This window comes from Rhinichthys klamathensis, unplaced genomic scaffold (genome assembly GCF_029890125.1).
Source record: "Rhinichthys klamathensis goyatoka isolate OS25496 unplaced genomic scaffold, OSU_Roscu_1.1 h1tg000567l_1, whole genome shotgun sequence".
NCBI lineage: Eukaryota > Metazoa > Chordata > Actinopteri > Cypriniformes > Leuciscidae > Rhinichthys > Rhinichthys klamathensis.
Genome location: NW_026607033.1, coordinates 1,324,567 through 1,342,817, shown reverse-complemented (window position 1 = coordinate 1,342,817; position 18,251 = coordinate 1,324,567).

The following is an 18,251-nucleotide window of genomic DNA, read 5'->3' as shown; positions in this document are numbered from 1 at the left end:
TGTTTCTGACCATGTCCATCCCTTTATGGCCACCATGTACCCATCCTCTGATGGCTACTTCCAGTCACCATGTCACAAAGCTCGAATCATTTCAAATTGGTTTCTTGAACATGAGTCATGACAATGAGTTCACTGTACTAAAATGGCCCCCACAGTCACCAGATCTCAACCCAATAGAGCATCTTTGGGATGTGGTGGAACGGGAGCTTCATGCCCTGGATGTGCATCCCACAAATCTCCATCAACTGCAAGATGCTATCCTATCAATATGGCCCAACATTTCTAAAGAATGCTTTTACCACCTTGTTGAATCAATGCCACGTAGAATTAAGGCAGTTCTGAAGGCGAAAGGGCGTCAAACACAGTATTAGTATGGTGTTCCTAATAATCCTTTAGGTGAGTGTATATATATATATATATATATATATAATTGTTGTAAATCTGTAAGTGAACTGACAGCAATGACATTATGTTTTTTTATTACATCTATTTGCATACTGAATTGTGATTGGTTTTGTCTCATATTAAAACATTTTATATCTATTTTTTACACTGCACAACTGTTTTGATTCTTGTGCGCAGAATAAAAAATGCACAATGCCACAAACCAAAGCCTTCAACACTTATAACACTATTCTTTTGCTGCTTTGCAAGCATTGTCTTTCACAAATGGCAAATTTACCAAATCATGTTCATGCATGTACCTTCAGTTTAGTTAGTTGCTGGTTTAAGCAACAGTGTGAGTTTGTCACCATCATCTGGGTTTCACTTTTATAGCCTTTCAGTGTCCAGATCTGGAGTATGCAGAGTTTGTAGATAGTATGAAGGAGTTCTCTGTCTGAGTGTGTTTATGTTAGTAGATGCAGCTTTCCTGGACATACTGGGTTTGTGTTAAATGAAGTGCTAGGGTAATTTACCTTAATTAACCCCAGTCTTATAGCACAGAAGGTCTCTCAGTGCACACACACACACACACACACACACACACACACGCGCGCACGCACTCACCCACACACGCCTTGCCTGAATAGAGAGTCTGTGTGCAGAGCAGTGTATTTCTGACTGGATAAACAGGAATCCCATGTGCAAATAAACAGGCCTGGGAGGACTCCACAAATAGACAAAAGTAAAACACTATATGTTAATAATTATGTTAAAATAGTAATTCTAGTTTTTCTGGCTGATAAACTTTATATCAGCTTGGCTATGAATATGTGAAGTTATGGAGTATATGTTTAACTAAGATGAAGAATGTATGATATAAATTGTCTAAAAATAAAAAAATAAACTACACAAAAAAAATGAAATAAAATAAAACGATTTAAATAAAATAAAAGCTTTGACACACCAAGCAATAGCAGGTGACACACTCACAAGGGTCCCATTGATTTGAAGCTTAAATGTTTTTTTTTTTTTTTTTTTTAAATTGTCATTTTCCGATTCAGTCTAGTCATAGTAATAATTCTGCTTCTTGTCTGTGCAAAAGTTGTATTATATTCAAATGTTAATTTGAAGGCTACTGCTACTATTACTACTACAACTACTAAAATAATTAATTATAATAGTGACAAAGCAAATAAATAAAAAAACACCACAATTCTAGTGTCCCATTTAAAAGTCCTTCTATCATTACAGTGGTTTATAGATATTTACTGTGGTTTACGCCATTATCTCATTTGTTGATTGACGGTTGATTTTGCCAAGACATGCTCCTGGATTAACATATTTTGTTGATGGAACAACATTCTTGTCCAAAAATGTTGTCCTAACCCTATCCCTAAACCTAACCCTACCCATAAGTTATCCCTAAAATCTGAGGGAAGTGATAGGTGAATAACACTGATGTAGACGCACCTAACCCTGAAACTTGATATAAACTGTAAACGTGTCCCTTTAAATCTGATTGGTTGATTGGAATGTTGTTCCAGAATCAACAGAGATGTTGATCCAGGAACATGTTGTACTTGGTAAGATCAGGTTCACCTTGATGGTCAGTGACGCCCTCTACTGGTAGAACGCAGCATTACCTGTATATCTGACGTAGATCACGTCTGGTTTCACAGTTAGTTTCTGCCACCTGGTGATCATCAACTGTAATACTTCACATTCAGTTTCACTTAGAAAGACACGCTTGCTATGTTCAGAATAGCACACAACTGTAATACTCTTTCTTTAGTACACTGTGCACAGTATGTAGCCTATATTTGCTGTACCAAATGACTCAAGCAGGTCTATAATACTTGAAGAAAGCAGACTGTTAGCATTCGCACTTGCTTACCTGGCACAGGACCTTCTCAAAGTCTAGTGTGAGATCTTTGCTCATGGGACCATATAGGTTTTTTTTTTTTTTTTTTTTTTTTTTTTTTTTTTTTCCAATCACCTGGACTCTAAATGCCATGTGAATAGCTAATCACTAGAGCAGCGGGAAATGGTATTACCATAATGGGACATTCGGGTCATGCTAACAAGCTAAACCTTGATCCCTTGGTTATGCAATGCATTCTTTTTCATACCTGTATATTTTAAAACTAGTTGGCAGTATACAGTGTGGTAAATATTAAAGTCAGCATGAATGAAGTTGCGATTGTCTTTTCTTCAATATTGTGACGTATATAGAAGTGAAACGGCTTCTGGAACAAGAAAATATATAAGGCGGGACTTGATTTTGTTCACTGGGAATTGATTGGATGGTTGTGGTTTGGTATTGGTGGATCTCATGTGAGTGACAGGTTGTCCCGCCCTCGTGCCAGTAAACACATCATCAGAGAAGAGATGTCACTGCAAGATGGAGAAGTTATTTTGATTAAAGATTACAAGGGCATAAGAATAAAATAATAATAATAATGATGATGTGCATGGATAAATCATTTATAAGTACTGCAATATTCCATAAAAAATACTAATTTTGATTTCAGGGTGACTTTAAGCAGTGCATGCTAAACTCATATTTTTTTGTCTTCATTTTAAACAGTATTTTGTTTTATCATTTAATACCCAACAAACATCTTTTTTGTGGAATATTTAGCTAGAAATATGTGCTTTCTTTAAAAATTACTTACAAAGTTTAACTGGTTATCATGTGCCAGCCAATGAACAGGACTTATTTAGCTGATTTGATATTTTATTAGGTAATATAATGATAAATGAACATTTAATAAAGCGTTCAAATACTTAAAGCGTAAAAAGACAGTGAACATAATATGGAGCCGCTGTATATAGAACATGATGGTTTTCTACTGTGAGACTGTGTGTGTCTGTGTCAGAGGAAATGAGCCCCACCTTAGAGAGAGAGAGAGAGAGAGAGAGAGAGAGAGAGAGAGGCAGAGCCAAGAGGAAGACATTGTACTTTGGCTGCCCTGCTAAAGGAACACCCGCCTCTCTCTGCCCTCCTACACGAACACCACTTTCAGCATGTAGTATTTTTAAACAATAACAGTTTGGGGTCAGTGTAAGCTTTTTTAATGTTTTCTGTGAAGAAGTCTCTTATGCTCACCAAGGCTGCATTTATTTGATCAGAAATACAGTAAAACAGTAATATTGTTAATTTTTATTACAATTTAAAAGAACTGTATATATATATATATATATATATATATATTAAAATGTAAGTTATTTTATGCAAAGCTGAATTTTCAGCATCATTACTTCAGTCTTCAGTGTCACATGATCCTTCAGAAATCAATCTAAAATGCTGATTTGCTGCTCAAGAAACATTTCTTATTATTTTCAATGTTGTAAGCAGTAGGCCTAAGCATATTTTTTTAACATCATTATAGTATATATATATACCTGTTTTAGGATAGTTTGATGAATAGAAAGTTAAAAAGAACGTTTTTTTTTTTTTTACATTATAAATGTCTTTACTGTCACTGTTGATCCATTTCATTTGTCCCTGCTGAACAAAAGTATACATTTCTTTCAAAAGCAAACATTCTTACTGTCCCCGAACTTTTGAACGGTAGTGTGTGTGTGTGTGTAATATTTATATATAACTTCCTGGTTGTCTATACAATTCTGAGTGCAGTGAGCAGAGTGAAAACCCTGGCCAGTATTAAATTATTATGCATGATGTTCTGACCTCAAATCTGTCTGTGACTTTGGGATCGACTTAAACACACAGACTCTCGCACCTGCTATAACACTCTCAGTGCATCTGTGTGAATGCGTGGCCCATGCAGGAATACAGCAGTGTGTGTGTGTGTGTGTGTGTGTGTGTGTGTGTGTGTGTCTTTCTCTAACTTACAGATGCTACTTTTCTAACAAGAACCATATCTTTCTTGTATATTGCACAATTGAGCCCTGTGAGTAAACACATTATTTATCTGTTTGTTCAGCATGCTGCCTGTCAGGGAGGGATGATATCATTCCCTGGGAATGCTCCCATAGGATGCTCATAGAGCTGGTTCATATTAGCAATTGGGAAGGTACGAAGATGGATTACAACACAGATGCAGCCAAGGGTATTTTTTCCTTCGTTCCCTCATCCGTTAAATGTTTTGCCTTGAAATAGATAGAAGCTGTTGTGTGATGATTTTGCTTTTTCTTTGAACAATTGTTGCAGAAATCAAAATGCAATGAAATAATCCATGACACAACATTTTATATTTTTAAAGAAACTAGTAGGCCCACTGGTAAATTTCTTAAGTTTACAGTAAATTGTATTGAAAATTGAAAATTGTTAGTCTACTCATTTTGATAAATGATAGCACACATCTCCTCAAGAAGCTGGATGATTTGAGCTTTCTTTTTTTATTTATATGACAGTCTGTTGACACATGTAAGGCCAGTATCACAAGATTTTAAAACTAAACAAACAAGGGCGGGCCTGAGTAAAAGTCCTCTATTGCCCACAGAAGATGTCAGAGTTGGTCAATCCGGTTCAAGCCAGTGTTATTTTAGCATCATTGATATGCTATTAGTTGTTTTTGTTTTTTTTAAATTGTATTATCTGTTTTCACTTGAATTTTAGTTAAAGGGGACCTATAATGCAAAATTCACTTTTATATATATATATATACATATATATATATATATATATATATATATATACACACTCACCTAAAGGATTATTAGGAACACCATACTAATACTGTGTTTGACCCCCTTTCGCCTTCAGAACTGCCTTAATTCTATGTGGCATTGATTCAACAAGGTGCTGAAAGCATTCTTTAGAAATGTTGGGCCATACTGATAGGATAGCATCTTGCAGTTGATGGAGATTTGTGGGATGCACATCCAGGGCACGAAGCTCCCGTTCCACCACATCCCAAAGATGCTCTATTGGGTTGAGATCTGGTGACTGTGGGGGCCATTTTAGTACAGTGAACTCATTGTCATGTTCTAGAAACCAATTTGAAATGATTCGAGCTTTGTGACATGGTGCATTATCCTGCTGGAAGTAGCCATCAGAGGATGGGTACATGGTGGCCATAAAGGGATGGACATGGTCAGAAACAATGCTCAGGTAGGCCGTGGCATTTAAAGATGCCCAATTGGCACTAAGGGGCCTAAAGTGTGCCAAGGAAACATCCCCCACACCATTACACCACCACCACCAGCCTGCACAGTGGTAACAAGGCATGATGGATCCATGTTCTCATTCTGTTTACGCCAAATTCTGACTCTACCATCTGAATGTCTCAACAGAAACCGAAACTCATCAGACCAGGCAACATTTTTCCAGTCTTCAACTGTCCAATTTTGGTGAGCTCTTGCAAATTGTAGCCTCTTTTTCCTATTTGTAGTGGAGATGAGTGGTACCCGGTGGGGTCTTCTGCTGTTGTAGCTCATCCGCCTCAAGGTTGTGCGTGTTGTGGCTTCACAAATGCTTTGCTGCATACCTCGGTTGTAACGAGTGGTTATTTCAGTCAAAGTTGCTCTTCTATCAGCTTGAATCAGTCGGCCCATTCTCCTCTGACCTCTCATCAACAAGGCATTTTCGCCCACAGGACTGCCGCATACTGGATGTTTTTCCCTTTTCACACCATTCTTTGTAAACCCTAGAAATGGTTGTGCGTGAAAATCCCAGTAACTGAGCAGATTGTGAAATACTCAGACCGGCCCGTCTGGCACCAACAACCATGCCACGTTCAAAATTGCTTAAATCACCTTTCTTTCCCATTCTGACATTCAGTTTGGAGTTCAGGAGATTGTCTTGACCAGGACCACACCCCTAAATGCATTGAAGCAACTGCCATGTGATTGGTTGATTATATAATTGCATTAATGAGAAATTGAACAGGTTCCTAATAATCCTTTAGGTGAGTGTATATAAAACATATTTATGTGTCTGCAGTGTATGTACACAGTAGTAAAAATCCATTCAATCCGTTTGTTATTTTCCCCATAAATCTGAAACAGTGTCTCAAAATGAGCCATTCGGGAATGTGCTATAATGTGAAGTCAGATTGGAACAAGCCCCGCCCACGACCAGCGACGAAACTGCTCTATCAGCTTAGCTCCTCCCCCGAGTGAGCTGTACACAGTCCGCCATGTTAATCTTCTTGCCAGAGCATTTAACAGCAACATTCAAGTAAGAGATGAATTATTATTAAAGCTACTAAAGTAATTCAATCAAGAGCAGTGAGTGATTTTCTGTTTTTCTTTTGTTGTTTGATTTGTATTAACAGCAAATATAGCAGTACTGTATATAGGCCCTACGCTGCTTTCACTTTTATACACATATAGGCCTACAGATTTGTGAACTTTGTGTTTTTGACATAACCTTGTGTTTATTTTACATTTTAAATGACCTCCAGCTTTCTGTGTGCGTGCTTCCGATGTGTGCGCTCAGAAAATCAGAAGTTTAGACTGATATGTATGGAAGCTTTTTTCCGCCACAAAATAATAGGAAAATTGTAACTTTTTATCTCACAATTCTGACTTTTTTCTCACAATTGTGAGTTTACATCTCAGAATTGTGTGATAAAAAAATCGCAATTGCGAGTTATAAAGTCAGAATTGCGTGATATAAACTTGCAATTGTGAGTTATAAAGTCAGAATTGCGTAATATAAAGTCACAATTGCGAGAAATAGTTCGAATTGCATGATATAAATCACTAGATAATCAAAACCAAACAGATGTTTTAGTTTTTGGCAGAGTATTGGATGCACGAACTGAACAGGCTCCGCCCTCTTCTGGAAAGCGGGGTGGGGAGCAGCAGCTCATTTGCATTTAAAGATACATGCACGAAAACAGCATGTTTTTCCTTCCACTCAAAAAATTTCCCCCGGGGATTAATAAAGGAAGTCTAAGTCAACATGGAATAAAATAGGGGTAGGCAACATCGGTCTTGGAGAGCCACTGCAGTGTTTAGCTCCAACCCTGAAAAAGATGTATAGTATCTTTATGTATGATGTATAGTAAGATGTATAGTGCCTGTATAGTAATAGCTTTGGATAGCTGGTTCAAGCGTGTTTGATTAGGGTTGGAGCTAAACTCTGTAGAACAGTGGCTCTCCAGGACCGACCTGCTCTTGCCTAACCCTGGTATAATAAAATATCTGTGGGGTATTTTGAGCTGACACTTCATAGACACGTTCTGGGTACCCCTGAGACTTACACATCTTGTAAAAATGGGCACAAATAGGTCCCCTTTAACGTTTTAAGAAATTGTTTATGTTTTTGTCATTTTTATTGTTTTTTTAATGTCTTTGTAGACATATAAATATGTCTATATATACAGTTTTTAGTTGTTGTTTAATAAGTTTTAGTAATTTTACTTGAGTAATGCTGCCTTGGCAACTAGCTGAAATAAAATGAGTAACTATTTAAAATGTTATTTTCATTGTTGATTATATTTCGAGTAAATTATTTTTTTTAAATGTTTTCAGTTTATTTAGCGATCATAACTCTGGTTCAAGCTGCAGACGAGTTGAGTATTTCCTCAACTCATCTGACAAATGCATACGCACCCAATCGGACGTCTACGTTTGGCAGCTTGCAGTGCGTCTGGCCCTAACAGGGAAATTACTTTGTTCCCAGGCTTCATTAGACAAAGACAGCATACAGACAATGTCAGGAAATGTTTCTCTGTTGTCATCCTCCCAGGTGGTGCAGCTTTATTTAAGGACAGTGACGCACCGTCCCATCTAACCTCTGGTCCTTCAGGAGAGACAATAACAGGCCCTGGGCAGTTGGTGGTCAAAAGAAGGTGTGGGTGTATGAGAGGGCAGTGTGAAAAAACTGCTGGTCCAAGGTCAGCCAAAGGGGAAGGATGAGGAATTTCAGCTCTGTTTGAATTCCTGCCAAACTCTCCCTGCCTCTCAGGCTGGGAGGATTTCAGGGTGGTTTATGCTGAATATTCAGGGCAGATGTCAAACTAACAGATGGCACAGGGCAATGTATCCTCCCCATATGATTCCCCTTTAATATTACAGCAATCCTGCACCTAATAAATACAGTCAAACCAAAATGTATTCAGACACCCTCAACATTTCTCACATTATCACAGTTTTCTCACTATAGTTTAGAAAATTATAATAAAATATGATAAATAGTTGTCAAATCAGTTGATATTTCACTTGTTTTGGTCATCCTTCTGTTAGACTGTCTCACAAATGAATTAGGTTGAATAGCTGTCAGCTGTTTAATTGAAGTACACAATAGATAATACCAATTGAGGTCAATCAATTATCAAGCAATGCTTAATTTTGTTCAGTCTGTGGTGTAAAATGGTTGCATTAGCAATTAAAGAAAAAACACTTAAGGAAAACATTATACATGTTACTGGTAGTCCACTGTATGAAGAATTTTTGGGCCTAATATGTCACAGGTTACACTCTCAGAAAAAAGGGTACACGATGGTACAAATAATGTTCCTCAAAGAACAGTTTTGTACCTTTTCAATAATAGTACCTTTAATGGTACAGGAAAGACATCTGACTATACTGTTTGGTACCTTTTAAGGTACAATTGAAATTAAGGTACTTAATTGTTCTCACATCAAGGGTACAGTGATAGGCCAAATTACTGTTTCATTCATGATTGGTTGATGTGAAGAGTATTTGGCATAGCAACAAGAAGCTGATTGGCCGAAATTGCTTCAACCACGGAATTTTGCGATTTCTAATTGACAGAGGGAAGCAGGCTAACGTTACACGACTGCAGCGCGGTCCAGAGTTTATTTTAAATATCAAACTTGAAGAAGACGAAATATATAGGTGAGTTCTGATAATTTATGTTTATATTTATTCACAAGTCGAAAATATAAATGTTTCAGCCACTTAACGTTAATTTTGCGAGTTAAATTAGCTTTGCACCAAATGCTTTTTTAGCCATATTTGACTTGTATAACGTTACACTTTCTGATCTTTTTAATGCAATTATTGACCAGTATTATTAAGTCATCGCGTGTACATTATTTGGCGTTTGTTCTCCATTATCCACTATAACTGTTAAATGTTAACTTTGCTATTAGGCACAGCAACATGAAACGGAAGGTCGCTGCAGCCGTTACTGCATTTTCAAATAGAACGGAGAGCGGGAACTTCAGATTACGTGCACGAGCATCACCACAACAACCATGGCTTCCTTTGTCCTTATCGTCAGAAGAACTTTAGAGGCTGGAGTCGAATTATAAGACGAAGAGAAAAGGAAACTCAAAGGTGGGTTTTATGTTTAACCAAATAAAAAATGTATAAAACGTTACAGCTACTTAACATAATAATAGCGAGTGTAAATAGCTTAATTAGGCACGAATCCAGTCAGTGATATTAGTCGTGTGCAAATATATTTTAAAGCAATTGAGTTTCTGTGTCGTAAGTAACGTTACACATTTAATACGTAATTGTTGTAAATGAATGCTCAACCAGAGGTGCCATGCTGGTGTAGCCTACTTTACATTAGTCCATAGTGTAACGTTATGCAGTTGTTGAACAATTGAACGCCACCAAACAGTGCACAAAAAAATAGTTGATCACTCGTTCTCTGTTTAAATGAATGCGATTACCTGATTCTGCCCATATACATGTCATTAATTTTATCATATAACTTTGTTGAAACTCAGCATATGTGTCTTTTATTTTTAGATCATGAAGACGATGTCTCACTGATCATCACACACCTGAAAGTCTGACTGCATCCTCAGCTGTGAGGCAAGTATCAGTACGAGTTATTTGAGTTTCTTAATCTGATGATATTCTTTTTTCTGATGAGGTTGAATTTTTATTCCTAAGAACTCTTAAGACAAAATGTTTGCCATAATGACAGTGATGTCAATCTTGATAAAGCACTGTAACTGGACTTCAAATTAAATCTGAAAGATTTCTGTCACTTAATTGAAAGTATATTCACAAAAAACTCTAAAATTCATAAAGTATGGTAGCATACAGATACCAAATGTCAATATGAAATGACATGCAAAATGGCAATGCAATGTGTAAAATGGCAACGTATTTCTGTATTTATTTACATTTTCTATACAATATGTGCAACATCTGGAGCAAAAAAAAAAAAAAAAAAATCAAAATCAATAATATAGTATTTTGCATTACTACACCAGCTTTAACAAATAATTAAAACATTCATTTGAACATTTTATAGGTTTAAAAATTATAATTAAAATGTATTACAGAAATTAGATGTTTAACATGTTCAAACAAATATTGTAGCAAAATGATAATTTAAGTTCGGAATCCTTTATTTTAAACCCACATTGAATTTTGCTATGTTTATCGCGGGTATTTAATTAAAATGCAATCGTAAGTGTCTTAACTCTGAGTGTAAATGCAATGAACATGTTAAAGGGTTAGTTCACCCAAAAAATTTAATTCTTTTATTAATTTCTCACCCTCATGTCGTTCCAAACCCGTAAGATTTTCGTTTATCTTTGTAACACAAATGAAGATCTTAATAATGAAATCTGATAGCTTTCTGACCCCCCCATAGACAGCTACGCAACTACCACTTTGACACTTTAAAAAAGTTCTCAAAGTGATCGTAAAACTAATCCATATGAATTAAGTGGTTTAGTCTAAATTTTGTGAAGACATCGCTTCCTTTACAGGTTGAATGTAGGCTTTTATTCACATATAAATATTAATTAATTCACACATCAGATACGGTAAATGGAAGCTCAAGCATGTTCGCTTGATTTGCGAAAACAAATGAGGTTCACTCTCGTCGCGTGTCAAGCATGTTCGGTTGAGCTTCTGTTTATGTTCGCTGATCAATGTTTAAATGTGAAGAAAAACTAAACTGTTTGATTCAAATGTTCTTTGAATTCAATTTTGTCTTACTATCTCTTTATGAACTTTTTGAAGCATCAAAGTTTTAGTTGCATAGACTGTCAATGGAGGGACAGAAAGCTCTCGATTTCATTAAGATATTAATTTGTGTTTCAAAGATGAACGAAAGTCTTACAGGTTTGGAACAACATGAGGGTGACTAATTAATGACAGAGTTTTCATTTTTGGGTAAATTATTTCTTTAAACATCTCTAATCATTTTTGTAATAAATAAAAATTTTGCAAAAAATTAAAACTTAAAATTAACTTAAAAAATGTTAAATATATATGTTTAAATTATATGTTAAAACAAGTGTAGGAAATGGCTAATATAATTATATTATTGAATTTGAATTGTCACTTCTGCCCCAAACATTACACACATGAAATACATTGCCATTTTATATATTACATTTCAAATGGTCTTTTGCTACCTGTATGCTACCATATTAAAGAGATCGTAAAATAATTTTAATCGAGCAGCTTAGTCCAAATTTTACTAGAGATACAATCGTTTTATATGATGAACAGATTGAATTTAGGCTTTTATTCACATATACATTTTCATCAATTCACACATCAGTTATGGTAAACAGAAGCTCAAGCATGTTCGCTTGATGTGCGAAAACTAATGAGGTTCATTCTCCTGTGTTTCACACCACGTTTGAGCTTCCGCAAGAACCAATGAGGTTTGTTCTCGCCTGTCAAAGCAAGTGGGATTGAGCTTCTGTTTGTTTAATGTTTAAATGTGAATAAAATCCTAAATTCTATCTGTTTATTAAAGTGGTAGTCTCTTCAGACATTTTTTACTCAACTTCTCAATTCAAATGGATTAATTTTACAGTCTCTTAACTTTTTTGAAGCGTCAGAGTGGTAGTTGCATAGTTGTCAATGGAGTATCAAAAATATCGTCCATGTGACATCTTATTTTTTTAGTGAACATCTTGCCTTACACCATACAGTAGCACTAGCTCTACTTTGCCCATTCAAGAGTGCATGATACTGTTCACAATGGCCATTCTTAAATGATGCTAAAGTTAAAGCAATATTATTTTGTAAACACAATTTCTCAAATGTGCGAACAACCTTATTTCATAAAAGTGCAAATTATGGAGAAGATTTGTGCTGTAAAATAGGGCTGCAGCTAACATTTTACTTTTCTGGATTTTTTATATGAAGCTTTAAGTGAATCATTTAAAACTGCTTTTCTTTTCTTTTTTTTGTGGAAAATGTAAAAATGCAGTAAGTTTTTTTTTTGTGTGTGTGTGTGCGTGTGAAACTGTTTTTTCTATCTGAATTTCAGTTATTCCAGAAAATGGACCGAATGCATGCTCAGGTTGATTTAAGGTGTTTCCAGGATTCCTTAAAGGTATAGTTCAGCAAAAAAAAATATTCTGTCATTAATTATGCACCCTCTTGTTTTTCCAAACCCGTAAGACCATTGTTTATCTTCGGAACACAAATGAAGACATTTTTTGATGAACTCCAAGAGCTTTCTGTTCCTCCATTAGGAGCCTATGCAACCAAAACATTCAAGCCCCAGAAAGGTAGTAAAGACCATTAAAGTAATCCATGTGACTCATGTTTAACCTCAATTTTATGATGCTATGTAAGTGCTTTGTTTTGCGCAACAACAAAAAAACATAATTTACCTCTATATTTCCAAAATAATATCTAAAGCACATTTATGGAACAACACCCAGTCTTGAGTCAACACAAAACGCATGCGTTGTAGTGCTCCCCCTACTGGATTGCAGGTCACTATTTTCGTAAATAAAGTGGTAAATTGTTTTTTTTTTGTGCAAAAACAAACAAAGCACCTGCATCGCTTCATAAAATTGGTTAAACCACTGGAGTCACATGGATTACTTTAATGGTGTCTTTCCTGTCGTTCTGGGCCTTAAATGTAATGGTTGCATTGCTCCCAATGGAAGGACAGAAAGCTCTCAGAATTTTCATTTTTGGGTGAACTAACCCTTTCAGCAAAATTGTCCAATGTGTTGAGATTGGCTAAGCTGATATCCGTTATAGAAGCACATTACGTGGATGCTAAACGAGGTGTTGCAGGATTTGTAGTTCACCCAAAAAATTAAACAGTTGATGGGTCCCCATTGACTTCCATAGTATGAAAAAAAAAATAGAAAATAGATCATTTCTATGGAAGTCAATAGGGCCCCATCAACCGTTTCATTTTCAATTCTCAAAATATCTTCTTTTTTGTGTTTAAGTGAAGAAAGAAACTCAAACAGGTTTGGAATAACTTGAGGGCGAGTAAATGACAGAATTTTCAGTTCTAGGTGAACTATCCCTTTAAGCTTTTAGCTTGTCCTTGGGAGTATACATTTAATCAATTTACTTCTGTCTCTTCTAAAACTGATTTTCATTTTGTTCAGGAAGAACCGGCTACATCACACAACCCACTGTGCAGATTTTGGGAACGTCTTGACTGGACGTGTCTTCAGTGAGAGGAGAATCTTCAGCAGTAAAAATGGAGGGATCTGAAATTGCCGAGCAGTTGGGTGGAGGATGGTGTTTAAAAAGAAAAAAGCTAAATAATTGCAAAGGTATTGTGTGAAAAGTGAAAAAATAAAAACAAGTCTAGGTTTGTTGTATATGAGAAAATATATTTTATGTACTGTAACATTTTAGTGTAATTGCATTTTTAATTCTTTCAAATCTTTTTAAAGAAGTGATATTTTTAATAAGTGATAATTTTGTGAAGTCTTTATTGTATTGTGAAGTCTTTGATGTATTTACACAAATAAATACTTTAATGTAAGTAGGAAGGAAAGTATTCAATTGTTTATATGTATTTGATATGCATTTACAGAACTGATTAAATTGATGCCTTTTGGATTCAGTTGTTGAATGTGTGTGTTATTCAATAAAAAAAATAGCCTTTAATAGTTCTCGAAGGAACAAATTTGACACAGTAAAGGTACAAAGGGGCTTGTCACTGGGGTGGTACCTTAAAGGATCAAATTTGTACCTTTGATAAAGGTACAATGTTGTACCAACAAGTTTTAAAAAACAAAAGGTACATTTTGGGTGCCCATGGTACAAATTATGTCCTTTAAGGTACAAACTGAAATGGAACAAATTTGTTCCTCTATATTAAGGTACAATTTTGTACCAGTAAAAGGTACCGCCCCAGTGACAAGGGTTTGTACCTTCTATGGTACAAAATTGTACCTTTTTTTCTGAGAGTGTACTTTATTTTGCTATCCTTACTTACATAAATGAACTAGTGTCCTGCACCCACTAGTAAAAAATATATAAAAAATTATACCTGGTGTCTGAATTATTTTTGGTTTGACTGTAACTATGTAATGCATATTGGTACATGTTTGTGGAAAATGTTATATAAAAATAATACATTATTGCTTTAAAAAACACATTTCAATTAACAAAACGTTTTGTATAGTAACTTATAGAACAATTTTAGTGTTGCTGCGTCTCTGTGAACCCTGTTTCTCATTGAATTTTCAAGTTTAGTGACTGATTTGATGACTCATTTATGAAGATAGTTGCTTGTTTCGTTACAGAACGAATCAGTGTTTTTGAATGAATCGGTTCTATCTTACCAAAAATTGTAAATGAAGTACAGTATATATCACCTCTCTGTAACTGCTATACTAAGCCACTACTAAACATTTAGATTTATGAACCTATAGGCAGTTATGCATTTTAATATTTACCAACTCTGATGCAGATTCAATAAAACGCTGAAAATGAAACTTGATCTGCCTTTCGCAAACGTTAGCACAATGACCTGGGTGTGTCTTTTATGTGAGCAGAGGGATATATGATACGATCGGTATCGAATCACACTAGACTGACATTTGGCCTTGGTTACCAAGAGACGTCACACTTCTGACCAAGACGACAGCTGTTGCTTGACACACTAAACCTAAACCAACCTAAATGGGTAACTGAGTTTCTCTCAAGTATGTTGTCTATTTCAGTGGTCTAACCTACTAAACTTTGTAGTCTATATAGTCTCTATATATTAGCAGATTTATGCTAATTTAAGTAAAACAAAAGGTAAAAAAGACACATATTTAGGCCTAAATGTATGTATTTAAATTGCATCTATTTGGATTACACAGTTTTAACATAAACATACTTATAAAGTTAATGTTATGGATATTTGTCAGTCATACATAAATTAAACGGTATACATATTTATCATAAATAAATACAATTTGTTTCAATTTCATTCATTTCAAGTAATAAATATTTGTTATTCCACTGCTAGCCATATCAGTGTTCGAATCAATTTAGTTTTCTTTAATGCAGATTTATGGTGATTTGAAAAAAAAAAAAAAAAATGCATTTTGAAAATGATTTTATGATTTCAATATGATGCAAATAGTTGCCATGCTAAACTATGCCATTATTTTTTAACTTGTTAACTTTTGTTGTTACCCGTTTCATTTATGCACAACTGACAAACATGCATAACATTTTATTAGTTTTAATACGTTTATTAGTTTGTTTGTTAAAATGGATGGGAATTTTATATGCAATTTTAATACATACATCTTATGTTTATGCCTACTTTTTATTTTGAGGACACGACAGAAAAAAAGGGCAACACAATAAAATGTATAGACTAGAAATTCCCCTCAAACGGCCCTTCTATATAACCGAGTCAGTTAGACGGCAATGTCTGCCATTTGATAAGGTTTTTCCATAAATTATGAGCTCAGTGTCATTCTACTCTCACCACGCGCATCTTATTAGGTCTCAAATGAGTAACAAAGTGTTAATGCCACCAGAAATGATATGGCAGATTAGACCCATATCCACAGTATCAAAACTTGCCAAATGTGTGAGTTTGTGTAATGAATTTAAACAAAGCCCTGCACCTATTTTACTGCTGATTGTACACCATTTGTGCTCCAGGCATGAATAATAGGCCAACTTTTACATCTATTAATTTAGCAGATGCTTCTATCCAAAACAACTCAACTGGTGTGTTATAACTTTTCTAAGTGATCAGTGAGTTTTGCCTGGATCTTCTAGTGCATTGTGTATTTATCATTGGCAAACATTACTGTGTATGAATTATTACATGCACAATTTCTAAGAGAAAAACCTGCTTTTCCCCTTAAACATGTCAATCACATTTCATTATAGATGTTAACATTCCTGACATCCCTTTCTCCCACATCATCTGTACGTCTCCCTGCTTTTGAGGGTGAGGTGTTTACACTGATAATAACGAATCTGAAACAGGATACTGGGTGACTGGGGGAGAAGACAGACCCTCACAGCACACGCTTGCATAATAGGACAGGGAAGAGCTTACACTTCTCTCCTTTTAGCAGGAAATGGGCGAAACCTGGGTCGAAATTATTTCTCCGACATTTTGTGCTGTGAAGGAAGTGTCTCCTGATAGAAGAGGTCATTTGGTTTCCTGTTGTGCACCAATAGTTCCCCCCCACACACATTTCAACCCAGAATTTTTTTTTTAATATAAAATGCATAGATATTTTAATAACACAAGCACAAATTCTCATTACTGTAATTCAATGTTTCTCCCTTTAAATCTCACTAAGAATAAAGTTAATTATAAGACTGACTGTATGAGTGTTTTACTATTTCAGAAATATTAATTATATTTTACTTAGTGCTGTCAAATTGATTAATTGCATCTAAAACAAAAGTTTGTTTATATGTGTGTATATACGCATTATTTTATTACATATATAGTATTTATATAGTAAAGGGCTGTCAAGCCTGTGTGCGTGTGTGTCTTATATATATATATATATATATATATATATAAGACACACACGTTTATGCATACATGTGTGATTAATCGATTTGACAGCCCTTTACTATATAAATACTATATGTAATACAATTATTTATGATTTACTATTTACATCATATACAATTTTTGTTTCGCATTACAGTAATGAGAATTTTGGGTTAAAATGTGCATTTTTTTTCATAAAAATAAGACTGTAATTTTCATAAAAATAATGCAAAAATTCACAGAAGATGAACATTCTAACTCCAAGTAGAGGCATTATTAAAAAAATTCTTTCGATTTTTGGGTATAATATGACAAGGATATTGACAGATTTAGTGAGATTTACCGTAACGCAGATCGTTGTTTTTTTTATAGTTAGGCTTTAAAAACCAAAAAGACACCAAGATTTTCCCATAACTTACACAAGAGAAATTAAGTGGAAATTGTTAGTAGGTCTTTCACTAATGGACTAATCAGGGGTTTTCCATGTACAGGAAATGTGTGGAATAAACGGCTGCACATAAAGATGTGTGGCGGAAGAGATAAACATTCCAGACTTCAAACACACAGATGAAGGTAGCAGGAGGCTTATCAAGGACTATGATAACAAATGGAACACATCAGGAACTAGTCAAGGTAGCTTTTGCCTAAAGGAGCTCTTCAAGGCACCAGGATTATTAGCTTTAACTTCACCGATCCACCTGTATAGAAATTTGAACAAAATCAAATGCTTCACTAAAAATGACTTAAAGTGCTTGGATGTGTCATTCATGATAAATCACATTCAATCGCTCAGAGCACACATTGTGTTCATCCGGTGAAAACGTTCGGCCTCTTTCATAGATTGAAAATAATCAAGTATTTGAATCTTTAGACTGAGATGTCACACGATAGTTATGAGAAACAACATTTTTAATTACTTGAAATAAATACTCCAGTACATGCATGATAAAAAATGAGGGGGTGGGCAAGGGGGGGAAACAGCACATTAAAATATCATTGTAAGTCTTGTAAATAGTGTAAAACCTATGGCACACACTCACAGCAGCTTTAACTCATTACAAATTCACACATGGAATACGAACAATATGATGCTGATGATTTCTACAGATCTCAATGACATCCATTCAGCTGAACACTGAGGTAAAGACTTTCAGTTTTATTTTAAGGCTTCTGTTGTAAAGACCGCTTTTGGCCACATTCTCAACCGACAAGAGGATTTGCTGAAAAGTTGTCAGTTTTAGTAAAAGTTGTCTACTTT